The sequence below is a fragment of the Canis lupus genome, chromosome 24, assembly GCF_048164855.1.
Source record: "Canis lupus baileyi chromosome 24, mCanLup2.hap1, whole genome shotgun sequence".
Classification (NCBI taxonomy): Eukaryota; Metazoa; Chordata; class Mammalia; order Carnivora; family Canidae; genus Canis; species Canis lupus.
Genome location: NC_132861.1, coordinates 8,666,303 through 8,692,974, shown reverse-complemented (window position 1 = coordinate 8,692,974; position 26,672 = coordinate 8,666,303). Strand labels below are relative to the sequence as shown.

The 26,672-nt window shown below is 39.9% G+C and overlaps 1 protein-coding gene and 1 long non-coding RNA gene across 26 annotated transcripts in view; both read right to left on the bottom strand.

The window, feature by feature from the left end:
- STARD13 (StAR related lipid transfer domain containing 13) overlaps nucleotides 1-26,672 on the bottom strand; it is a 513,518-nt gene that overhangs the window by 96,719 nt on the left and 390,127 nt on the right. For 2 of the 25 annotated variants that reach the window (XM_072795490.1, XM_072795492.1), the window contains exon 1: nucleotides 1,521-2,073. The exons of the other annotated variants lie outside the window; for them this stretch is intronic. The gene's annotated coding sequence lies outside the window, so the exon portion shown is untranslated. Of the gene's footprint in view, nucleotides 1-1,520; nucleotides 2,074-26,672 lie in introns of those variants that run through there. 25 annotated transcript variants of the gene reach the window in all.
- On the bottom strand, nucleotides 12,171-25,600 carry LOC140615709 (uncharacterized). The gene is made up of 2 exons (XR_012016182.1): nucleotides 25,409-25,600; nucleotides 12,171-12,478 (listed from the first exon to the last, which is right to left on the bottom strand). It is a non-coding gene; the product is annotated as an uncharacterized lncRNA (long non-coding RNA).

The following is a 26,672-nucleotide window of genomic DNA, read 5'->3' as shown; positions in this document are numbered from 1 at the left end:
AAGAAGAGCATGTTCCAGAGTTTCGCGGAGTATCCTGCTCACGTCTCTCAATGGCTGCAATAAGCTGCACTAAGTCCATGTCAAGAACTCTGCCTCCGAACATTTTGTTTCCTCTCATTCTTCCAATCTAGACTATCGGAAACAGGTTAAGCTCTGAAAAGACAGTAAGACAAAACGCTCAACCTTCAGTTTATGACTTTGCCAATAAGAAAAGACTTAAATGTGGCATTTATTACAAAACGTGTGGAAAGGGCCTCGTAGAAACCATATGGCTGTCAGTAGCAGCACAATCTCATTCAAAGGTGCCAAGCACATTAATGAGACGAGGATGTCAGGAAAAGCAGAACTCGATCAATGCTTCTCCCCCACGTGCAGTTGCCCCCCCATCAGTCACTGTGCTCGCTCTGTGTAAATGAAATCAATCAGCGGGGATTTCTGTAAAATGCGTACAACGGTTGTCTTCTAGACTCCACCAGAAGATAAATGATTCCAGACGTTGGACTGCAGCCATTTTCCCACACATGCTACGAAGTTCTGACATCCATATTGGGCCATAACACTGAGTGGTTTCTGCCTTGGCGAGTTTACAGCCAGTGCCTCTACTTCTGGTTTGCACTAGTCAGCCAGCTTGCGCTGATGCATACTGAGTCCCCTTCTGCCCGTGTAAAACATCGAGAGAATCGCTTCTTTCCAAAACAGGGGCTCTTGTGATGCCCCTCCAAGCTTTGCTATTGTTCGTATAAGCTTCCCATCCCAAACCACTGTTTCAGATCCCTTTGGGCTTACACAAGTCCTACCCTAACATAACATGAGACGTACGTATGACATCCAACACAAACCGCTCGGATGTAACACACAAAAACAGACAGCTCAAGCCCCACTTTAAGACTAGTATGCTTTTGAAAACATGCTAAACGTAAGGAACAGAATTGTGAAATCTAGCAGCTTGTGTTCTGGAAAAGGGTAGAAGGTTTTTTGAGAAAGGCAGACTAAAAGATCCAGAAGCAGTTTCCTTTAAAGACCATGTCAACACAATAAGATGATCCGGAAGGCACGCAGAAGTCTAGGTCATATTCACGGCTATTTACATAACCGACCCCACAGAATTAAACATCCGATAGATAGCACTTGCTGTCAGCCCCTTGAATCTGAGAGATGGGCATTTTTCTCACTAAACTGCCTTTGGGGAAAGATACAAATTATTTTGCTCGTATTTCAAAACAATAGGGGGGAAAAAGTCCTATGTCAATATCTATAGTCTGAGATAAAAACAATTTTCTGAGGTTAAATAAAAGTAAAACAAATCTTACTATTTTGCTTTCAAATGTTTTTCAAGTGAATAGCCAACACGAGAGGCGCTGCTTTAAATTTAAATCAAGTTCTTGTTAAAAGAACGTCCTCCTGGTCATCAAATATACCACAAAGAAAACTTTATATATCGGTAACACAACTCAGCGCAAATAGGAAGTGACTGTTGTCTTACCCACCACCACCTCCTTTCCTATGGAACACAAACTTACTTTGTTGAAAAATGTCCTTAGGCTGGGCTGTACTTTTGAAACAAAGCCACTCTCTTCATTTCATTTTCTGTTTTCTTGAAAACTGCTCCTCCGAAACTGACAGATGGTGCATCTGTCACTGAGTGTTTCCTCTTCGTTATCTCTGCCAGCTAATATTTCCTCTGTGCTTAGCTGTTGTCTGTGAGACTGTTCCACATCATTCTAGCCTGATCAATGGTGTGCCTGGTTTGAGGTTGGCTTTGGCCCCGCCTCCAGCTCTGAGAGAGAAAACGAAAACTCACAGCTGGATTTCCTATAAATCCTCTCCTTTAAATCTGGCTCTGCAGCTATGGCACATACTAGAGGAAAAAGCTGCCAGTCTGTCACAAACCAAGGGGGTGATCCTCTCCTAGCACCCCCTCTGCCCCCACGCCAATGCCAAGCATGTATGTTATATAACAAATCTCATTTTTAAGTTCGCCTGAAACTTCACAGGACAACAGGAAGCGCTGTTAAAGCAGGCTTATGCTTTTCCATGCCTAATGAGACTCAAAAGAAGATGCCCATGACTAAAACACACACACACACACACACACACTGAAATATTTAACATTAAAATTTTGAAAACCGATCCCAAGCAGAAAATGCCAAAATAGTACATCACAAAATAATTTCTATCCTAAAACACAAGTAATCATTCATATTCAGATGACATTATATCCTAAGCAACAGGATTTGCTAGCATTTATACTACTGACGAACTTGGCGAATGTAGAGAATACACAAGATGCATTTCAGGTTTTGGCTGAGAGAAGGTTGTCCTACCAAGTAGAGTAGAACAGCTGAATTTGTAACACCAGTCTTCTCTGTAAGTTAGTAGGACAGAGGACACATTTTCAGAGTGATGTATTCGGCACAGCCAACAGGAAACAAATCTTATTGGGCAGGGAAGCTGCACATTTACAGCAAATAGGTTATATGAGTATTACTAAAATAAGGATTTGAAGACTGAAGACTGTACTAGGATCCAGAATCAGCAGGTCTGGATTCAAGTCTCAGTTTTGTTTCTTGGACAGTGTCCTTGAACAGAAAAGGCATACAGTAAGCTCTGGAGACCTCACAGGTGATTGAAAGATTAAATCAAGACAATAAATTACTTCATTGTTATTATTCAACATTTGTATTGTTTTCTACAACAGAGAGAATATTAAATAAGTATAAATATTTAATCTGGCAAAGAGTGCTACCAAAATAAATACCAGCCTGTGATAAAGAGCACTAGAGACAAAAGGATTCCAGGAATAATGTGTAGGGTACAAAGTGCATCCTGAGGACAACAGCAACTTTGACTTTGAATATTTTAACTCTTTGGTGAGAGAGAATACATGGTAAACATAGGTCAAGTGGGGCTCAGTAGTAAAAGTCTGAAACCTTAGTTCTCTTTACACATCCTCACAGAAAGAATCCTGGAACTGTCATCTGCTATTAGTCCATAAGTCCTTTAAGGGCAGGGACCTACACAATTGGCATGTGTTGAGTAAGTGAATGAATGAGAACTTGAACTAGGTAAGAGTTACTCCCTCCAAAGGAGAGAGTATGGATTATTATGAGAAGCCTGAGCTTGAAAGTGGAGGTTACCTGTGTGTCCTTCCAGTGTCCTCAAATGTGAGATTGGGGCTTTCCAGGTCACTGAAAAGAGACGAGATTTTGCTCGGGGGGGCCCCCTGACCTGATCCTGCTTTCTGACTTCCCCTAGCAACTCCCCTGCCTCCCACTTCCTCTCCTGAGAATGTCATTCTGCGGACAATGAGTGAGTCAAGAACCAGGATATTTGTAAACAACCCCTTAATGAAAGTACATGGATTATTAGGGTAAATTCCTCTTAAATGGGGATGCGAGTCTTTGCTTGCTGTGGCTGGAAAGAAGTCACCTTTCCAAGCCTAGGGGGACCCTACTCCATGTGGGCTATGTACAACAGGAGTAGACTCCTGGAGAAGGAAAGGCAGATGTGATGGGCTCCTGTTCCTACCCTGAATGCCACTCACTGCCAATGTGTTTCCGTGTTTTTGACTAAACACACTGGAAAGGGAATCTACTTTCATATTAATGATTTCAGGTATATGATCTCTTCTCCCCAAGCTGCAGGGCTATGCCAATTTGGGGTAAGTGAACTTACAAATTGCGAAGATCTAAGCTAATAAACATATTTTTAATGCCTACCTATGCAAGGCACTTTACTAGACAAACCAGAGGATGCATGCTTCCAGCTCTCTAGCTACCACTGGTTTCCAGCAGCGCAAAAGATTATAATCAAAAACAGGATCTGAAGCCAGCTGGGGATAGAAAGAGCACAGCTGGGCTTTGAAGGAGAAGGATCACATCTAGATTAAGGAGTGGGAGAATTCAGAAAATATGACTAGGGTGGTAGCACTAAAGTTTGGGAAGGATTTGTGCAGGCAGAGATGAGGGGGAACACTTGAAAGAGGACACTCTGAGAAAAAAAATGAGCTCTAGGGCACAGAAAGAGACAAGAGGCAAGGCAAGCTCAGGAAACCAGAAGCTATCTGAGTCTGCTGAAGCACAGGGAATGTGGGGGAATTGTGGAGGATGAGACTCCAAAGATAGGCTGGAACCACATACAGCGGTATGGCCTCGAATGCTGGGGCAAGGGGTTTAATACTGAGTTCAATCAGCAATCATGAACCCTGGGAGGTTCTAGAACACAGGTATAACATAATCTGAGCAGTGAGACCTAGTAACCATGTTTCCGATAGATTATAAAGGAGGCAGGAGGTAGACTGACCCACGTGGGTGGCTACTGCAGTAATTTAAGCAAGAGGTCATGAAGGCTCGAGCTTAGAGGATGAGGGTGAAGAAGGGAAGGGTCCTAGCAGCATCTGCTTAGATATGAGGGTCAAGGGAGATGAGTCAAAGAAAATCCTACCTGGAGGAATTTTTCCCGGAGATATTTGCAGACATATGTACAAACACATACAAGTTTTTATTTCAGCATTATTTGTAATTGCAAAGTATTGCAAACTACATAATACCCACCAATAGGGAACCTACAAAGAAATTATGGTACAGTCATATAAAGAAATACTATACAGCCATTTAAAACAGATATGCAGCTATATAAGAAAGCCATTGTAGAGTACTGGTGATAGACACCAGATTGCTAGTGCTGAACCATGGCAAAGGAAGAAAAATATTGGGGACTGGAATAAGCACTGGGAGGGGATCTCAGGATTCAAATTCTACTTCTACTTTGGGACCCAGCTTCCCCAGAACCAGGACAACCTAGAGTTGTGCAGTATACAACCAACCCAAAATATGTGGCAGCTTTGCCCATAACCACCAACTCAAAGGTGCCAGAAGCCTATCTAACTCAGTCTTGCCCATTTTCTTGATCAAAAGCCCAATACCCACATGCCTGAGGAAATCAGTACTTAAAAAAGGAACACAATCCATATTTGGGACAAAAATACTTGCCAGAATTATACCAGATGGCAAAACAAATGGTTTGGCATCTGAAGCTTCCCATTTTTATGAAGCTCTGAGCATAAGAAGTCAGTTATGCATCACAAGCCACATCTGTGCCCAGGTGTTAAGTGCAGAACAAATTCATGAATCAAGCACAGCAGTAACAAATAGGACTAATCTACTGAAATGCAAATCAAAACCACAATGAGGTATCACCTCACACCTGTCAGAATGGCTAAAGTCAAAAACACAAGAAAAAAGTGTTGGCGACAATGTGGAGAAAAAGGAATCCTTTTATACTGTTGATGGGAATGTAAACAGGCCCAGCCACTATAAGACAGTATGGAGGTTCCCCAAAAAATCAAAACTAGAACCACCCTACAATCCAGGAATTCAACCCTGGGTATTTACCCCCAAGATACAAAAACACTAATTCAAAGGGATACATGCATCCCTATGTTTACTGCAGCATTATCTACAACAGCAAAACTATGGAAGCAGCCTGAGTGTCCACTGACTGGTGAATGATAAAGAAGATATGGTATATATACACAATGGAACATTATTCAGCCATAAAAAAGAATGAAATCTTGCTATTTGCAACAACGTGGATGCAGCTAGGGAATATTATGCTAAGTGAAATAAGTCAGTTAGAAAAAGACAAATACCATATCTCTCACTCATGTGTGGAATGTAAGAAACAAACCAAATGAGCAAAGGGGAAAAAAAAAGAGAGAGAGACAAACCAAGAAACAGACTCTTACCTACAGAAAACAAAATGATGATTACCACGAGGGAGGTGGGTGGGAGGATGGGGGAAATTGGGGATGGGAATTAAAGAGTACACTTGTCTCAATGAAAAACAAAATAAACTAAAATGATTTTTAAAAAGAAGAAGAGACAGCTATCAGATGAAAAAATGATGATGACTTAGCAAAGAGGAAAACAAAACTGCTTCCAGGGAGGTCTAGCAAAGAGGAGAAAAGTTTAATAAAAGATTCAAGGAAAGACAGTGCCTACATACAATGCATTGATTCCATTTGTTTAAGGAGCAGCTAGATCTGAGAGTCCTTGGTCCCATTCTCTCCTCAACACACCAAAAAGGTGCAGGATATATTGTTTATGGGACTTTAACAACAGAAGCTCTAAACTTAGGGACCTGGTTACAGAGTAGGGCAAAGGTTAAGTGCCAGATTAAGTGATATTCCACAAATTGTGTGGTTCAGGCCGTCCAATCCCCTTTCTTTTAATCAGCTTTGGGACAATAGAACCCAGGCTTACATCCCTGAAAGTTTATATATGAAAGCTCACTCTCTACAGAGATAAAACATCTTTTTTTTTTTTTTTTAAAGTAGAGTCCAGGCTCAGAGGAGGGGTGCAAAAATTGTACAGCAACCATTTGTGGTGGTGTGAAAGGGCACCACAGGAGGATCCAAGAGGCTCCTTGGGATTTTTTTTCTTTCTTGCAGAGAGCCAGGCCTGACTATTAGATCTTTCTTGCCAGCTCTGTAGAGAGGAAGACATACTGAGGAATCAAGGACTCCAGAGAGGACAGTGCACATCAAGGCAAGAGCTGTTTAGATGTAATAGCGTGTAGAAATATGCCTTATGCACAGAATCTGTGCAGGAGCAAATTAAGAGCAGTATTTCATGACAGCAGTACAGCTTCATGGATAAGAGTGTGTTCTTTCTTTAATGCAGTGAAGAAACTGCCTTTATGTTCCAAATGCCTGGGTTCTAATCTGGACTTTGCCAGATATAAGCTGCATGAGTTTGGACAAGTTGCTTGAGATCCCTCTTTATTAAAGGGGAAATAATACTACTCCTCTTGGGGTTATTATGAAGATTAAGTGGGTTAATACATGTAAAATGCTGGGGATAGAGTTTGCCATCAACATTCAATATGTGTTACTCATCATTCCATAGTTAGAATTCTAAAATATAGGTGATTACTACTACAGTTATAGGGCTGAATATGATTAATCTCAATTCAAGAAACAGAACTCTCTGCAAGAATAGGTAATTGCAGTACTCGTCTGTAATTTACTCTAAAATACTTGAGTATACATGGTACAAAGTTATGTGCTACTTAGGTTCAGCTATAACCCAGGTGCGGCTAGCATCTATCTAATAAAGCATTCAAAGTCTGAGACAGTCTAGCTGGTATTCTAAAGAGGGAGCCTGTGCTTCAGAATCTGCTGATATAAACCCTGCTGGCACTACCTCTCCATTAACAATCTCCAGTTAGCATTCCGAGTGTCAAAAAGAGGTTTCAACTAGTGAAAACGGTTACTGTTGACTAGTGTGCTCAGTGGAATTGAGATATTCAAGAAATATGGACTGGCTACAATATTTCAGTGTGTAAAACCTGGTAAGGCCTTTATATCTCTGGTGAGCATGCTCCAGTCTCAATCCTGAAAACAGTCCTAGATGTGTTATTAATATGAGTTGATTGCAAGGTTCTGGGAGAGTAGATAACCTTCTTTTGCTCCAGAAGTACTTATCTGCCTGCCATGATCTGCCAAAAAGAACCCAAGAGTCATCCATCACACTGTAATCATTGTAGTTCACTTAGCCATGATTTCTGGAGAGTTGCTCTTGTCTGATGCTGGCTACACAGGTGACAGAATCGGTTTTGGGAATGGAGGTGCTTGTCCTAAGCCTCTCTCGGCTCTTTATGTAAGGCTGTAGGTGAAGCCCGTAAAAGGAAACCTGCACCCAGGTTATGTGAATTGATGTACATGTGGGGGTGTTTGTTTAATAAATGTCCATATACCCGGCAGAAACTGGTCCTATGTCCAGTTATCGATATGACTTAATTATGAAGTTTTGGGGAGAGTAGTTGACCCTCTTCTGCTTCAAAATTTCTTCTTTGGCTACTTTCATCTGACAAAAAGAACCTAACAGTTGTGTGTAACCAATGTGATCATTTTATTTACTAATAAAGGCAGCATGAGACATACAACCCGTAAGACATTTAAGAAGATATGCAAAAGTTCCAAAGATTGCTTGACCAAAAAGCCCGGGACAAAGATGTTTATTTTGGTCACATCTGCTTTAGATATTGGATTCTAAGAAATTCACTGATTCCTTAGATATTGGATTCTAAGAAATTCACTGATTCCTTGGCAAAAAAAAAGGAATTAGAAAAAAAAAAAGACCCAGAAAGGTACTACACGTTAATTTATATTATGCTACAAATATAATTTTAAATATGAAAATACAGTTCTTATCCTGAAGAAGGGTTCATTCATTTTTTAAATTATTTTGTTATCTTCACAAAGAAATAAAAGAATATCTATAGCACATTTTAATAACTAATAAAAACAACTTTTAAAATACTTTTCTTTAGGGACACTTGGGTAGCTCAGTGGTTGAATGTTTGCCATTGGCTCAGGGCATGATCCCAGGGTCCTGGGATCGAGTCTCACATCAGGCTTCCCTGCATGGAGCCTGCTTCTCCCTCTGCCTATGTCTCTGCCCCCTCTCTGTGTCTCTCATGAATAAATAAATAAAGTCTTAAAAAAATACAATACTTTTCTTTAAAATAATTTTAATTACACCAAATATTGCTCACAGTAAAAATTTAAACAAAAGTCCATTTTTACTTACAACTCCTAATTCTGCTTCCCCTCCCTAGGGGTTATACTAATAATAATTTAGTGTCCTTCTTCCAAACTTTATAGATATAGATATCTTTTTATATATATCATCTATACATACACATATATATACACATATTTTATATGAGTAAAACATATCCATACGTGTCTACACATAATATGTACATATACACCCATGCTGCACACCTACTAGGTAATTCCTTTTATATAAACAGAATCATATTATATGTACTATTCAATATGTCTTGGAGAACTTTAAATGAACAAATAAAGCTACCAGCTGAATCTAGTGGAACCCAATTAACTATGCAGTCAAAAGTCTGGTACCAAGGACATCAGACCAAGAAAGTGACAAGGTCCCAAAACACTCCAGTGCCTTTTAGGTGAGTCACTCGTCCACCTGCGGCTGAGAGATGTCCCTCCTGTTCTTCTCTAAGCAGTACAGTAAAATCGATGGATAAATGAGTAAGCACACAAACTCATAAATGAATAAAATAATTGAGTCGAATTCAATTCCTTGACTTGTTTCAGGTGACCGACTGTCCCTCTAACAGGCACGCAGGTACATGGAGCATATCTGCCTCTTTCCTACCTACCCTACTTTAAGTGGTAAATAAATATCACCTGCCATTGCTGAGTTAGTCTTCCTTATGGCAACAGAAATGGCGAATTTCCAGATTTGCATCTTGGGTCGCTTGCACTGGGCATGCACTGAGAGCACAAGGGAGCAGTGGCACGTGCTCATCTACAGGGGTCCCACCACCAACACTTACAGGCAGGTGCACAGGTGTACAATGAGGGCTTTGTGACTTCCTGCAGTCTCTGGTATCATAGAGCTCATTTTCAAGTTGCAATCTGTGGTTTTCAGTTCTCAGGATACTGTTTGTGTATGCCTCCGACACAAGTTGGGTAGCAAACATTCCGGGTAATGTGGAAAACCGAACAAACCCATATTTATATTGTGCTCTAAAAACAAATTCTCCACAAACCCCTTCTCCAGCATTCAACATTCTTAAAAGGGTATAATAATCAATCGCGTCACGTCTATTATATTTCATCTCCTTTCTTTTTCTGGAGAAGAATGTTGCCTTTCATTATAAAATGAGAAAATCATAAAATTAACTTTGCTTTTAGTAATGTTTAAGATGGAAAGTTTGTGAAGCCCTTAGGTTTTTCAAGTGAAGCCTATGACCCTCACCTCTGATAGATTCTTATTTTGAAGTAAGTCAAGGTCAAGGTAATGGCCTTGGCTGCTTGGATTACTGATCCTGAGTTTTTGAGCTTTCTTCTTTCTTTCTTTCTTTCTTTCTTTCTTTCTTTCTTTCTTTCTTTCTTTCTTTCTTTCTTTCTTTCTTCTTTCTTTCTTTCTTTCTTTCTTTTTCTTTCTTCTTTCTTTTTTAGATTTTATTTATTTATTTGAGATAGAGAGCAAGAGAGAGAGAGAGAGAGAGAACGAGCTGCGGAGAGGGGAGAAGGAGAGGAAGAAGAACGCTCTCCACTAAACACAGAGCCCAACATGGGGCTCCATCCTAGGATGCTGGGATCATGACCTGAGCTGAAGTCAGATGCTTAACCGACTAAGCCACCCAGGTAACCCTGAGCTTTCTCTATCTAAAAAGATTATGTAAGAAAAATCTGACAGCATATGTGCAGCACAAGGGCTCTCAAAAATGAACTGGATGAGTAACAACAGCTGTACATGGAATTCAAATGATAAGAACTTAATTCCACATCATGTACAGCTTCAAAATGTCAGCACTGTGTTATTTATGCAGATGTTCCACTGTACACATAGGATTCCCATTTCAGTATTTGTAAAATTCCAAAAGTTATAAACTTCTGGCTTATACTACCCATAAAAAAAAGAGAGAGAAATGGGGAAAATTTTCATCAGCTAAAAGTCAACTGTGCATTGGAAAGTCCTATTAAAGACCGAGAAAATAAGATCACATAGAACAAGAATAACTATGTCCACAATAGGCTCAGAAGGATGTAAATGATGAAAGGGAAAATAAAGAAAGCTTCATCATATCGACATCTTTCCTACAAATCTGATGCTTTGGAGAGCTACCTAATTGCCTTGCGGTTTCTGTTACCATGGAACAAAACCTACACTGGCTCTCTCAAGGTAGGGAAGGTATGTGAAGTTCTGGCATTCAGCAGCTACAGACCAGAGAAAGTCAACAGTGAGGCAGAAAGTATAAACTACCTGCTGGGGAGATGCCAATTTCATGCACTGTGTTCATGACAGTTCTACAAGCATGGATTTGCCTCTTGGAACCTGGCAATTCTTCAGGATTGTCTACCCTAATTCCATGCTCCTATTCTCCTTTCACCCCCCACTATCTACTAACCCTTGAACTGTAAAAGTCAAATCTTATACTAGTTTAAAATTTCAATGGTTTTTTTCTTTAATGCTGGGCAGAGAAATCCAGAATTGCTTTGTATGACACTTAGCACAGAGGCTTGCTTTAATTATGATGCTAATGCACATCCACAATGAAGCCCCAGTTGCAAGGAACAAAGCCCCTGGTCACACAGCAAGCCAGGCTGAGCAGGCACTTACTAAACTGAATTTCTTCCACTGTTTTGAAGATTATGTCACCTATCATTGCCTCATGCAATGTGTATGTGGCCTAGAGTTCGGACTTTTATTTGGGATTACTCTCAAAAACCGGATTATACAATGACTTTTCTAAATCAAACAAAAATCCAGTATCTCTTTTTAAAGTTCACTTTGAAATTTCTAGGGAAAAGCAGGCCTAAAGTAGGTTCTGAAACTATAATGAACATCATTTTTTACAATCTCCCAAAGTAGAAGTACATTCCTCATTTTTTTTTCATATCTGTCTGCTTTCTAACAACAACTCTACATGATTTGATTGAAACCAACTTCAAAACCAAACTTGGAGGCATACTTATCTAAAAGGTTCAGGAATCCTAGGCTCCTGAACTTGTTTTTCATTTTGCTGTGAAGTGTGGGTGGCCATGAGCATTCCTGGGGGCAATAAGGCATTTGCTAATGTATTTGACTTTTAAAGTTGTTAATCATACTTATCAACACAGGCAAGCAGCACTGGCCACAAAAGATTAGCTACTCTACTGTAATGCTCCCCCTAATCCGAACCTAGGAACATCATCAGCCCAGAGTGATAACTGCTTCAGTCAGCTCTGACCTTTAATGACTTCAGACCTTATTAAAAACCTTAGCTTTTAATAAATCCCAGATTTCTTCTATTATCTCTCTCTCTCTCTCTCTCTCTCTCTCTCACACACACACACACACACACACACGCACACACACACCCCTTTCTCCTGTGATGGTAGCTAAAATGAAATATGTGAGGTGTTTAAACAACTAGAATGCTCTTTAAACCACCGCCCATATTTTGATTTTCAAGGTGGCCTTTACTGTCAAGAGATTCAGGTGCTACTAATCTCATAAGAAAAATGTTTACAACCATCAAAAAGAGCCTTGTTTCCAGGGAAACTAAACCTTGTTTAAATCCTTTGGAAGCATTAGATTCTAACTGTAGTTTTTCCAGTAAGACGCACAAACCATTGCTCCTTGGGAAAGAATATATTTAGAGAACAAGAAAATGCTTTGCCATCTCAGAAGTGCATCTGAGTGCATCAGAGAATTGAGGAATAGAATGAGTATTTTGAGGGGAAAATAAGGGTGGGGCGGCGGGGGTAACTAGAGCTGAGTCCTGCTGGTCCCTGCTTGGTAGAATGTTGCTTTCACTTAAGGGATTCTTCCTTAAAAAGGCCATGTGTTTCATCAGCAGACTTAGTTCTGTCTTGTTGGAGTCATACTGAAGTTCCCATGTTGGAAGCATGGCCTCTGTTCTTCCTAGCTCATTTTAACGTTCCCTGAAATTATGGGGAAAAAATCTGTAATTATTTATTATATTGTTTTACATACTAGACAATGAGTATTAGCTGGTTCTAGATAATGAGCTTTAGCTATCAGAATGAAAATGACCCCTTATAAAAATTAATGTATTTAAAATATAATATCTTCAGAAAACAAATGACTAAAAGCTATCTAGGTTCTGATTCTAACAGATTACTCCATCATTCATCTCTTCTACAATGAACAACACAGATAAAAGGACAGCATTTTTATATTAACAGAAAGTGTTTGCCCTCTACGAATAAAAAGTTCTTGTAGAGGCTGCAAGAACAGACAAAAATTTGAATGAGTATCAGAGATGCAGTTAGATGGATTCACAGTAGTCTTCACATCCACTGACATAGTAAACACACTCCCCCAATCTATTTAGGCTCTGGAAGAATGTACAACAGCATATGGACTACTGAAATGAAAACACTCATCATCAACCTTTTTTAAAAAAATTAATTGTGGTAGAACACAGAAAAAAAATTAGCATTTTAACCGTTTTTAAGTATCCAATTCTGTGGCATTAAATACATTCACACTGTTGTGCAACCGTCATCACCATCCAACTCCAGAATGCTTTTCATCTTGCAAAACTGAAACTCTGTCCTCATTAAACAACCCCCCATTTCCTCTTGCCCCAGTCCCTGGACACCAGCATTCTAACTTTCTGTCTCCATGAGTTTGATTACTCCAGGGACCTTGGATAAGTGGAAATCAGACAGCATTTATCCTTTTGTGAGCAGCTTTTTTCACTTAGCTTATTGTCTTCAAGGTTCATCCATATTGTAGCATGTGACAATATTTCCTTCCCCTTTTTAGGCTGAATCATCTCATCAACTTTTGTGACACATGAGGACTGAAAACTGATCTCAGACCAAAGACTCATTTATTTGTCTTGGGTGTGTATCCCCCTCGTCCCTTAGCACACCTGGCTCCTCCTCCCTCTGGGTCAGGTTCACCCTCTTCCCTCTGAATAGAGCCCTTGTCCCGCTCCTCTGCTTGGCCAATCCAGTTCTTCCTTGGAGCTCCAGCTCACTCTTATTCAGTTCCCTGACACATGACTATGTAAATTGGGTATCTCAGTGCAAAATGAAAACCCCCTTGCTCAAAAATTATTAATAATTTCAGTCTCTAAGAGATATATATACATCCACATTCATTGTAGCATTATTCAACGGTAGCCAAAAAGTATAAGCGTCTCATAATGAATGGATGGATAAACACAATGTAGTAAATACATACAATGGAATATTATTCAGCCTTAAAAGGGAGGGACATTCTAACACATGCTAAAACATTTGCTTGAGCACATTATGCTGAGGGAAATAAGTCAGCCTCAACAAGACAAATATTACATGACTCCACTTATCTGAGATACCTAGGGTAGTCCAATTCAGAGAGATGGAAAGTAGAATAGTAGTTGGCAGGGGTTGGGAGGAGAGAGGAATGAAGAATTGTTGTTTAATGGGATAGAGTTTCAGCTTTGCAAGACAAAAAGTATTCTAGAGATGGATAACAGCAATGGTTGTGCAACAATGTGAATATATGTTAATGCGACGGAACCGCACGCTTAGAAGTGGTTAAGATGGCAAATTTTATGTTACGTGTATTTTATCACATCAAAAAATAATAATCTCAAGATGGCTATTGCAGAATATGAAACGTAGGGCCAGGCCCTTCTAAGCATGAGGCCCTGCCTCTGTATCCTCATAGTACTTTATCTAACCACAGTGTCAGAGTAGCCATCGCTATGGATCTACATGTGGGGGTGTCCTCCCACTAAATTGTGAATTCCTTGAGAACAGAGTTTTATTCATTTTTCATTTTCTTTAATCATCTCACATGTATTTGATCATAGAAAGTATTCAAAGCTTTCTTTTGAATTAATTCCTATCCATATATTACATTAGTCACAAATTCTGTTTGACTAAGAAAAACACTTTTAAGTCAGGCCAATGTGAATTAGCAGATACAGAACATTTCCATAATGGCTTCTGCTCCCTTTCTCTACAGCACATTTAACATCCATTTCTATTGGGTTTCTATGTTTCTTTTTTCTCATAGTTCTCTATATTAGGGATGAAGAAGAAATAAGATACCTATATGTGCTATCCATATGACATATAAATGGCAAAAATCCTAAAAATTCTCAGCCATTTGAAATTTTTAGCAACCAGCAAAATGTTCAAAATTCCTCTTTGGTAATGAATAACATCACCGAGAGAATGCATCAGTAATCTCAAGAAACAGGGCCCTGAGACTAACTGCTATTATTCTTATTTGTTCCCAAGCTGAATCTTCTTAAGACTAAATTAATTTTGTGTTGATCATTGGTCTGTGAAACACACATAATTAAGTTACTGATAAATACAATGGCTTTCAAAGGGAAAGAGGGGTTAGGAATCTATTTTCTACTTTGGGATTACTACAGAATTTCATTTCTGAAAACAGGGCACAGATTAATTTAGTTAAAATCTGATAATCAACAAAACAATTTAAGTGGAAGTGATCCCACTGTCCTAGATTACCCAGCACTTACTGGCAGTTCTGGGAATCTGAAGAAAGATGTTAAAGGAGTTACCTGAGAACAATGGTGCATACAATACATCGCAAGGTTTATACTTTGTTTTAACCATGGTTCTTCAAGGATAATACTACAGTCATAAAGCAAAACTCAAAACAACCTGGATACTTTTTAAAAGCTTGTATGTAACACATTTCTGGCTATCTAGGACAAATGCACTTGGAAAATGAAAACCTTAATGCCATATAGAGCAGTTAAAAATGTGGCTCTGGATCCACAGGGCCTGTATTCAAATCCTGCCTCTCTCACTCCTGGCAGTTCTCTGTGCTTCAGTTTACACATCGGTAAGACGAGAATGATAATACATATGTCACATGGTTGTCAAAGGAGTAAAAGAGTTCACACACAGAAGCACTTAGAATTGTGCCTGGTATGGGCAGCCCCGGTGGTGCAGTGGTTTAGCGTCGCCTGCAGCCCAGGGTGTGATCCTGGAGACCCTGGATAGAGTCCCGCGTTGGGCTCTCTGCATGGAGCCTGCTTCTCCCTCTACCTGTGTCTCTGCCTCTCTCTCTCTCTCTCTCTGTGTCTTTATGTATAAATAAATAAAATCTTAAAAAAAAAAAGAATTGTGCCTGGTACGTATGAAATGGTCACTGCATGCTAACCATTATTTTTTCTAGATCTAGGAATTTCCTAAATCATGTACACCATAGGCTTGCTTAGTAATGGCCATGGTGGGTTGGAATAGGGGAGGATACCTCAATCAAGAGTTCATAATGCAGCTTTCATTGAATCAATCGTGTTCCTACCATAGGGAAACTAAACTGGGTGTCCCAAAACACAGAGTAAGAAAAAACGACAGCAGTTATATTTGATAATGTCTGGGGTGAGGACGGAAAAACAACTGTTTTGACTAGTTGGGCTGGAAATAACCCACGACATGTTGAGAAAAGCAAAGACAAAAAACACCATGCAGCCACAGCATGGAGAAAAGAACTGTGATTCTTCTACATCTTCATTTCAGTTCCCATGAACCCTGGCTATATCTTATTTCCTGGTCTTAGATGTGGAATATATAGTTCTGTATCTTTATAGTCAATTCTGTATCAGTCAGGATAGACTAAATTATGCTTCAGTAACAAATAGCCCCCAAATCTCAGCAGTTCAACACAACAAAAGTATACTTCTTATTCTATATGTCCACTAAGCATTGGCTACACCTTAGTTCCTCAGGTATACAGGCTACTGGAGACTTCATCTCAACAATCATCACAGCAGCAGGAAGAAAACACATCTGAAGGTTCCACCTGTAAGTGATCCATGTTCTTTCTACCCCACATTTCATCAGTAACATGACTGATGCAAAACCTCAAAGAGGATGTACAATCCCATCATGTGCCTAGGAGAAGGGTTACATTTGAATACCTTATAAACGGACCCTAATGAGTACTGCATCCTTCCTTTTATGATTGGGCAAGTTTAAATGAGTCTCTGTTTCTTCAGAAAATAACAACATCGATAGGAATACACACATAAAATATCCCTGTTCCTGCACATTTCTCTCAAAACTATGATCTCCTGAACATAAGCAGATCTTCCTCATTCTGTGTAGACATATAACTTATTGGAACTTTGATTCCCTAGACAATCATCTAAGTCATCCTACTCTTTTCATGAACAACATATGAGAATTAAAAGCTCAAAACTTCAGAAGTGAGGTATTTTAAGATAGCTAAGTTTTTTGCATGTGTGAACCAAAGGACTTAACAGTACAGCTTCTAAACTTAAAAATTTTCAAAAACCCAACATTTTGGGATGACAGCATTTTTTGAAAGGTTATATATTTTTCCTTCTTTTAAAACATGATATGCATACATAATTTAATATATTCTTAATCATGAAAGATCATCAATATAAATATCAGATACAATATGGTGATACCTTTGGTATCAAATAAAATGTTAATTCATCTAACAAATACACATGTAAATATGTATTAAGTAGATTTGTCAGTATTGGAAACACACGAGGAGGAGTAAGAATAACCCTTATCCCAGAGTGCTGTGTAGGACTTTTGAGACGGATTGGTTTTTTATAATCACTTTTTTCCTCCCCATTGCTATCAACAAATTGGCCATCTCACTTCCATCTATTGTGTATACATTGGTAGTCTCCTTTTCCTTCAAATTTCTAGTTTTTTATCCTCCAAAATTTTAGAAATTAAATGCATCAGAATTATTTGGGAACTATGGGGGTTCTGGGTGGCACAGCTAGTTAAACGTCCAACTCGATTTTGGCTCAGGTCATGAGATTGGGCCCCATGTTAGGCTCCTGGCTCAGCAGGGAATCTGCTTGAGATTCTCTCTCTCTGCCCCTCCCTGAACTCACACTCTCTTTCTCTCTCTAAAAATAAAAATAAATCTTTTTTTAAAAGGGATTATTTGTTACATGAGAGTAAATAAGTGAAATTGGAAGGATCTCTGGTGTTGGTCTATCAATAAAACCCAAGACCTTCAGTGCACCAACATTTATGTTGCTTTGCTTATTGGTCTTTTCTATATAGCTGATGTGGACATATCAGTGGATTTTGGATAAGTGAAATATCTCTATGTTTTGAGCTGAGAGGTATTCAACATGTAGCATTTTCATTTTCTTAAGCATAATGATTTTTTTATTGTTTTATAAGATACTGCCTTGTGTTCTTCTCTACATCTTTTCCTTAATGAAGAAAAATCCCTTCATATTAGTATGTGTCCTCCTTCTCACCTCATTTTGCCAAGAAAATTTGTATTTTCAAATGTTTAGATCTAGAATTTAATCCTATCCTTCCTTTTATCTTTCTCTGACTAATGGTAATGTTTGATTACACATTTCGAAAACCACAACTGAAGGGGCATTTGTACCATGTGGTTTATTCAACCTCCAAACAACTTATCCTTAGCGATGAATTTCACTTGTGCTCTTTCATTATTTTAAGAATAAATCATTCTTTCAACCCAACTAATGGTTCCAATTTTCTTCACTTTTGTGTCATAATAGTCTTTAGCAAAAGGCTACTGCCAGATTATTGTTAAAAATGTCAGGATATTTAGTTTTGAAATTTGATTCTGTTATTCAAATAAGAGAATTCAGTAAACAAACTGGACAATATGTATAAAGGTAATATAGAGCCTAGTCCAGGCACTGTTTAGACAAAGAGTCTATTAATCTACTCCATACTATATAACGCATTACCTTTCAACTGCCTCTTAAAATAGTCATTTTTTCCCTTTCTTTACATTTTCAAGAATCTTGCTATAGTTCTTCCCATTAAACACTCGGCAAACGTATAAACATTTTTCTTATCATTTCTGAAGTTTTAAAGAGATAAGAAGTCACGAGATTAAGAACCTCAATGCCTCATCTACCCCCAGTGAAACAAACACTAAGGAGGCTCTTCCAGCGAAGCAAACTCCATCCACTTTAACACCCTTAAAAGGCCACTACAAAATACCTCAGTGACCAATAGCTTTTAGACTGTCTCAACCATGACCCGGGAGCTCTGCTCGACCCTCCAGTGTAAAGTCTCAGACATCCCACAGCAGTAACCTTAGACAGCCATCCGTAAAGTCACCCTCTTTAAAGTTTCATTCCTAGTCCTCTCGAACCTGGTGCAAGGTCTGTCTTGTACTGAGGTAATAATCTCACCATCCCCATGGACAGCTCAAAACATGGTCCCAGCTGCTACAGCTCCCTATAGATGTAAACACAGGGCTGATTTGTTCCAGAATTACTTCTCACATCAATGCTCTGAAAATACTCTGCAAGCTTAATCCAAAAGATGGCCCGGAGGCCTCCCTGTGAAAGAGCGAAGCCGGCCTCTTAGGGAGAAGGGAGGATAATTCTAAATACACAGAGCTCTGTCGATTCCACCCACAGACAATTCTCTCATCAGCACGGTCGCCTGACATTTCTGTTCCGATTTAACCAGGCAAAACATTTTCCTTTTGAATCCAGACAAGGTTTACATCTCAAATACCCCAGAAAAGGTCATCCGGGGACTTAAAATCACTGTAAATTGGAAATGAACCGGCAGGAGGAAGCAGGAAGGGAGGGAGGATGCTGGATACAAACTGAGATCCTGAAGACAAAATGTGGCATAGTTCCCCAAGCCCCAGTTTTAACTAGGACAAGTACCACAAAGAAAGGCTGTCAGTTCAGGTCTGGAGTAAGTGCCAGGAGCTGTGGTAGGAAGCGAGGGCCGAAGGATGGCAGGACCGCGGAGCACAGCGCGGCCGGCTCTCCTGCTCGCAGGCAGCTCAAGCAGCTCAAGGCCCCGCGGCAGGAGCAAGCCCTTGCAGCCAACCTGGACTAACAACTTGAGCTTGCGACGGAAAGCGCGCTAGGTGGTAAAGCTGAACGACGGACGGAAAAATTCAGCCACTGTTCCTCATTTCTTTGCCCTCGAACACACTATTCTACTAGTAAATGAAAAAATCAAACGAAGAACATATTTTGGGGATTGCGTGATCCTCCGGAGTCACACCAGTTTCACGCATCTGAATACAATTTCTGCAGTTCCGCAGCATGTCCACTAGAGGCCTGTGAAGAGCTTCTCTCCCCCATCCACTGCCTCAGAGCCAAAACCGCCAGAATTAAACACAAATGTAAGAAATACTGATCAAACACCGATAAGACCATGACCGAGTTGATAGGTAACCTCATCACAAGCACCATCACTGTGGATAAAACAAGCAAAAGGCAATGGTCTTTCAAAATTCCAACAGATGGAAATTGTGAAACTTGTAAAACTTCCCATGGATAACGGAAAGCGCAGAGTTAAAGGAGGTAGGGTTTGGTGGCTTCAGCAACAATTCCAAGAGGCCACCAAGCTCTGGCAGGCTCCGACTAAGTGGAAGCTACACCGAGGAGTGAAGCAGCCCTTCTAAAAATTGCCAGGGGCCTGTAGGGGCTTCTGAGGAAATGGGGCCTTCAGATCTTCATGTGCATCTAACAGAGAGAAGGTTCCTGGGTGGGAAAGCATCCGGGAAAGTAAACAAGGCAGTAATTTAAGACAGATGGACCAAGAAAAGACTTCCTAAATAGGGATTCCATAGAAGTAAACAGGGAAGACAGATGAGGTATAGCGTAAGGACAGAGTGAAAGAGACCTTAAGGTGAGAACTCTCAGCTGCAGGCGAGAGAAGGGGAGGTAAAGCCAAACACAAACCATGCTGGATGCACGAACACAGCTGCAAAACTGTGTGTGCACAGGAAAAATCACTAGGTGAGACGATATGCCTTGACAGTCCCCTTACCATCTCATCAAACTAAACAGTGCCTCGTGTCACGACATCCCCAAAAACCATCAACAAAACACACAAGAATGCACATCAACAGGACCGCGTGCGCGCGTCCACCCACATACATGCAGTTTCTATTCTATTTACAGAAATGGCCTGTTTTTCAGTAGGTTTGGTTAATTAGCAATCAGAAAGGAGTTGTAGGAGGTTTGAAGAAAAGATTCTTTGTTTGGAAAACCTGTGAAAATATTCCCTCAGCAGCTTGTAACTTTCCCTACAGATCACCCTGGCCCTGAGGACAAGCCCAGGTGCCAGAGGCCTCTGTGATCCCACACAGAGCTCACATTCAAAGGCAGTTCTCTTTGTTGTCCCCTAGGAGTTAAGCCTTAATGGGTTTACAATTTGCAGGCTTTTTTGGAGAGTGGCTTTGGCGGTTGTTGCCTGCTGCCAGAAATTGAACAGAGACAAGCCCTGGTGAATCCCACAGCTGTTGTGGCTGCTCCGGCTGCTGGCTTGGAGAGAAGAGCAGTTGCCTGAGGCATTTCAAAGATGTGCAAGAACATAGGGAGACTTTATGAATCCTGGAAGTGAATTTGCAATTATTGTGAACAGATGGCCAGTCCACATGGTGGAAGAAGAATTTCAGAGCTATCATTCTTCGGTGAAGACCATGGCAAATGGTAATTCACTGAGTCTTCGTGTGCCCAAATAAATCCTTTGTGGAAAAAGTATTCAAATACAATGTGATATTATTATCTGTTGCCAGTTAGCTTTATTGTCACACTCCTGACTTCGAAAGAACTTTCACAAAGATCAGCCAGTACATGCACATCTTTCTTTGGTTAAAGAAAAAATAGATGTGGTGCCTCTGGTAGAAATTTGGCAAATACTCATCTTGCCTCACTGGGTTTCATGGAGGTGACTATCTTAATACTGTCTCCATCATTACTTCATCCAGCCCTTGTTTCTGAGAATCTTCATCTTAAACTGAGATACATGGATGGTGGAACAGTGTCAAATGATTTTGAGAGTAGAGAATCTAGAATCTCCTCTTGTAACCTACACCCACTATTTTTTCCCCATCATCCTTCCAGTCAAGTTTTGTTTGCTTTTTGATACACACAGAATTCTCTTTTGCTGAAATCTCAGCCTATTTCCTGTTAATTTCATGTTGATGCATCTGAGAATCACATTATCTCTTCTAAACATTGTTTATTTAGTCCATTATGATGCCCAGGGTCAACCTCTATTCATTTTGTATCTGAATGATTAATTTCATCAGTTCAAGCAAAGTACTTTTAAGTACCTCTGATGTACAAAGCAACAACTAGGCACTAGGGAGGAATCAAGGACCATGACTGTAAAATGCTGAAAACCTGATGAAAAAATAAACACTTGGGGAAAACTTTTAATACACCTAAGATAGAAGTGTAATCAGAAAGTTGTGGGCATATAAGGAAGAGAAAAAAAATGATTTTTTTTAACATTTTCTTTTTTTCAAAAAATATTTTATTTATTTTGAGAGACAGAGCATGCACATGTGCACATGAGCAGGGAAGGGGGGGAGGAGCAGAGAGAGAAGGAGAGGCAGACTCCCCACTGAGCAGGGAGCACAACAAAGGGCTCAATCGCAGGACCCTGGGATCATGACCTGAGCCGAGGGCAGATGCTTAACTGACTGAGCTACCCAGGTGCCTGAGAAAAAAATAATTCCTAATTCTTACTGAGAAGATTGGGACATAAGTTTTGATGGAGATAGAATTTAAGTTGGCCATGTATAGAGTAATCTATCAACTGAGTTTTAAACCAGAAGTCTTGGATCCCCTGAAATCCTTTAGTTGGATACAGAACTATAAAGTAAATCAGAACTCAGCATTTATCTCAAGGGTAAAACACAGTGAGGGACAGTCTCAAGTGCAGTAGGTTGGAAGTGGTAGTGAATGGACCTGCCAGGCCCCAGGGTTGCTGACTCAGTGGCCATTCATGGGCAAGGTCCAGGGAAGGGGGTTGAGATACTCAGGCAGGACAGCAGGACCCAAACTTTTACTGTGCATCTATTTTTAACCCAGCACATTGTCAAAGGCACGGAAGAGACTAGGCCCAGGGCCTGGCACACAGGTGGCAATGAGAGCAGCTCTCATTAGACCGGGACAACTTTACTGTCCTAAAACTCCAATAATGTATGCGTGTAACTTCCTCAGGCCAGCCTCAGTGCCCGATAGGCAGATGTGTTTTAAATTTGCTCCTCCTTTGGGATACCTAGGTGGCCTAGAGGTTGAGTGGCTGCCTTCTGCTCAGTACGTGATCCTGGAGTTTCAGAATCAAGTCCTACATTGGGCTCCCTGCGTGCAGCCTGCTTCTCCTCCCTCTGCCTATGTTTCTGCCTCTCTCTCTCTGTGTGTCTCTTGTGAATAAATAAATAAAATCTTAAAAAAAATAAATTTGCTCCTCCTTTAATTCCTATAATTCCTTTAAAGGAGGAGCAAATTTAGGGAGTTGGGAAGTTGTATTTTAGACTCTGGTCATCTTGAATTAAAGGGACCTTAGTAGCAAACTTACACCATGCTCTCACATTTATCATCTCACTTTTGGGCTCTATACAGACTCCTGAGGTAGGAAACTGAAAGAGGAAAGAATGGCCTTGTTCACTTGGCCAGAACTTGCAAATGGGATTCAAATTGCTAGTCATGCTTTCTGACTCCAGGGTCAGTGGCATTTCTGTAACTTTTTAAGATGACTGAGCTTTATCTGAAACTTTAAAGAGTTGAATAACCTAATGATTCATTGTCATCTTAGCAAGTGTATGCTGTTCAATCATCTATAACACTGGTTAGTATATTGAATCTCATAGACTCCAGGACAGATAAAAAAGCAATCACTCAATCTGTAATCACTTGTCTCTTCTCTTTTCCTCCAGAATCTTGCAATCGTACTCCAGAAAATTTGCAATATATATCTCAAGCCTAATGCACAGGACGCTCTTTGAGGCATCATGAATGAGCCAAAGAAAGATAGGACTGACCACATTTACACATACATCCAGCCTAAAATTATACATATACACAGAAAAATTTGCTAGGCTGATTGTATCTGAATAGACTCTCTTTAACCTCTCAGTTCTGGGTCCCCACTGAAGTAGTGATTCCACTAAGCGGAAGTTGAGTATCCTATCCCTCAAGATGAAGTACTATTGACTATTACCTGCTTTTCTTGTCATAAATTGATTTTTCTGTCCCTTTGTCCTCAAGGAGCTTTGACTTTTGTTCTGAGAAAAATGTTCCTTTTGATACAGGGACTTGGCCCAGTTATCTTCAAAGCTAACCCTGAGCCCTTCTCTTCCTACAGCTCAATGTCTCAAATTTATCACACATTCTTCCTCTCTGATCCACTGGTTCTCAAAAATGCCTCTGTAACTCATCTCCCACACACACTTTCACAACTGGCTGTGGATTTCTTGTCAGCCCAATGGGACTCCTTGCTATTCACCCATTTTACAAGATTTTTGAGAAAATTAACAATGAAGCTTGAGGGAACCATTAGTGAAATGATAGGGTGGTTCTTATAACCCTTTTTTTAAGGAAAGCTAAAATGCTGGGATTGTAACATTCTGCCTCCAACAAGTTAAGCTCTCTTTGGCCTAAGGCAAGTCACCTAATCTGATGTATCTATCAATTTCTGTGTGTAAAGCAAGGACAATAATCATTACCTAGATCACTGTGATTGCCCAGTTGAATTAATTCTGACTGAAAAACAGCATGAAAAACACCCCCTGCTTTGTAAATGCTCCATAACAAAAACTGTACATAATCATTAAGTGCTTCTAACCTCAAAACTTCCAATTCTCTTCATGGTATCTTTATTCATTCTCTGATTCCTGCACTACCTGATTCTTCTGCTAAAAAATGAATCATTAATGGTAAATTTGTATGGCTTTTTCTGCATTTCTTGCTTTCCAACATTTTACGGATGTTAAGTATTGTCAAAGAAAATGAGAAGAAACTCAGAAAACACCTGCTTTGTGATCTCTCTGAGACCTCAATACAATGGTTCTCAAAGTGGAATCCTCAAGCCAGCACCATCAACAACACTTGAGACCCAGTTTCCAAAATGTGCCCTGAGATGCACTGAAGCACTGTGGTAAACTCAGAGGGGCACCTCAGGATATCTCAAAATTTCTAGGGACTCCTCACAACACTGGACATCTGTCAGAAATTCAGCAAACTACTAGTTCAATGTGGCCAACAGTTTTGGCATGAGCTCAACAACATCCTTTCTATAACGCCACACCCATGGGAAGCTGAATCTTTAGCAGTCACTGTGATAAAAAAGCAAAGGCCATGTTGAAAACCAATGTGGAACAGAAAATAAGGGTGGTGATATCCAATGTGAGTCCAAGGTTTGAGAAGCTGTTCATTGTCCATTCAGTGCAGACATCTCATTGTTAAGTAATTGTGGTTATAATGAACTAAAAAAATTTTTTCTTTCAATCTAAAGGTTATTATTGTTTGAATACCCATTGAGTTGTTAGGACATAAATGCTTATTAAGTTGTTTGGATCTGACTATTTAATAAACAGAACTGTTAGGTATTTCTTTAGACTTCTGTATCTAAGAGCACAGTGAAAACATTACTAAGACATTGAGAGCCCAATGAACCAAGGAGGTATGGGAACCATTGGTATGAGAATTGCTACACATGTGAATCCTTTGGCCCCACCTCAGACTTACTGACTCTGAAACTTTGCAGGTGGGGCACAGTGATCTGTGTTTTAGCCAGGCCTCCAAGTGATTCTAATGCACATTCAAATTTGAGAGCCACTGCAGTAGAGCATGACCCAAAAGCAAAACTAATTGTGCTAGGGCACGTGGATGTTCAGTTCTCAAATTAATAACAAGGCAATCTCAACTTGTGTGAAAATATAGTAATGTATAGTATAATGTATAGTAATGGCCCCACTGGGGCAATAAAAAACCCAACCCCAAACCTGTTAGTTTACATACATATATATATGGGTATATATATCTTCCAGTAATTCTATAGTTTTAGAATGATGAAAGCATACTGAATTGTAAATAATTTGTGCTTTATCTTTACCCAATGGCATTCTGGAGAGCCTGCAATGCCTTTTGGTTTCTGAACACTGAATCATTCTTATTATTCGGTCTTTCAAATTGTTTAGAATGAATCACATTTCTTTCAGAAGATTCAAGACTGGCCAGTAGAGCATGATCCAAAGTCCCTGGCAGCATTCTGGTTAACATTTTCCTCTGCATAACACCAAGCAGGACATACCTCACATCGGTTGATAGTATTTCCCTGTAGAAAAGTCAAGAAGGATAAGTGGTGTGAAGACTACTGGGTGTGGTGAAAACTCATGGTTTTTGAGTGTTAGAGATTTTGCTGAGTAAAAGATCTCAGTATTTCATTCCATATAATCCCATTAAGCCTTTGTACATATGCAGAGATATCCAAACTTTTAAGGACTAAATCAGAAGCTTTCAGCAATAATCTTCTCTGGGAGGCCCTCTATTTCCTTAGCAATGTGCTGGTGGAATGCTGAGCATAATAAGAAGCTAGTTAGGAAATCACATCTATTGGAATACAGAAGAGAATCTTTATTAATGTGAATCTTCTAATACTGGTAATTTTTTAGTACTTAACTTTGAGGAGAGAGAAAGCCAGGGCCACCAAGGATCAATTCCTCAAGGCCAATGAGGCTAGTGCCTTAACAACTCTCTGGCTCACAACAGCTACCCAAGAAATTTCTTCAGCATTTCTGCTCAGTGTGGTAGTTTTTAGAAATTAATTTATGGTCATCTTCTGAGGTCACACAACTTCATTTGTTTCTCCTGAACATTTCAGTCTCCTCTCCAAAGTTTAATACTTTGGACTACTATTTCCTAACTGTAAGTCTTTTCTTTGCATGGTTATACTCTGAGTAGGTCATTTTTCATTTTCTCTGCTTTGTTTTCTTTCTTTTCCATCTTCTCATGTATATGCTTTCCCCAAACATCTGCACCTTGACCTCTTCTCTTCTTTTCCTATACCACCCTTTGAGAGTGTCATTCTACCCCAAGGAATTCAACTTTCTCCACTTGCTAGGGACATCCTAATCCCTCTCTGCACTCTGAACCTCTCCTGAAACCCCATCTTTGTCCATTTTCCAAGTCCCAGTCTCAAATTTCCAAATACCACTCGACTATCATCAAATTGATCTCCACCTCAACTGAACTAAGTATCTTTCCCAGGAAGTAGATTTGTCTCCTTGACATGCTCAATATTCTTATTGGATCTGCTATTCTCAGCTAACTAGGTAAAACAAGCAAAATACACAATAAGGCCATCTTGTAATCCTTGG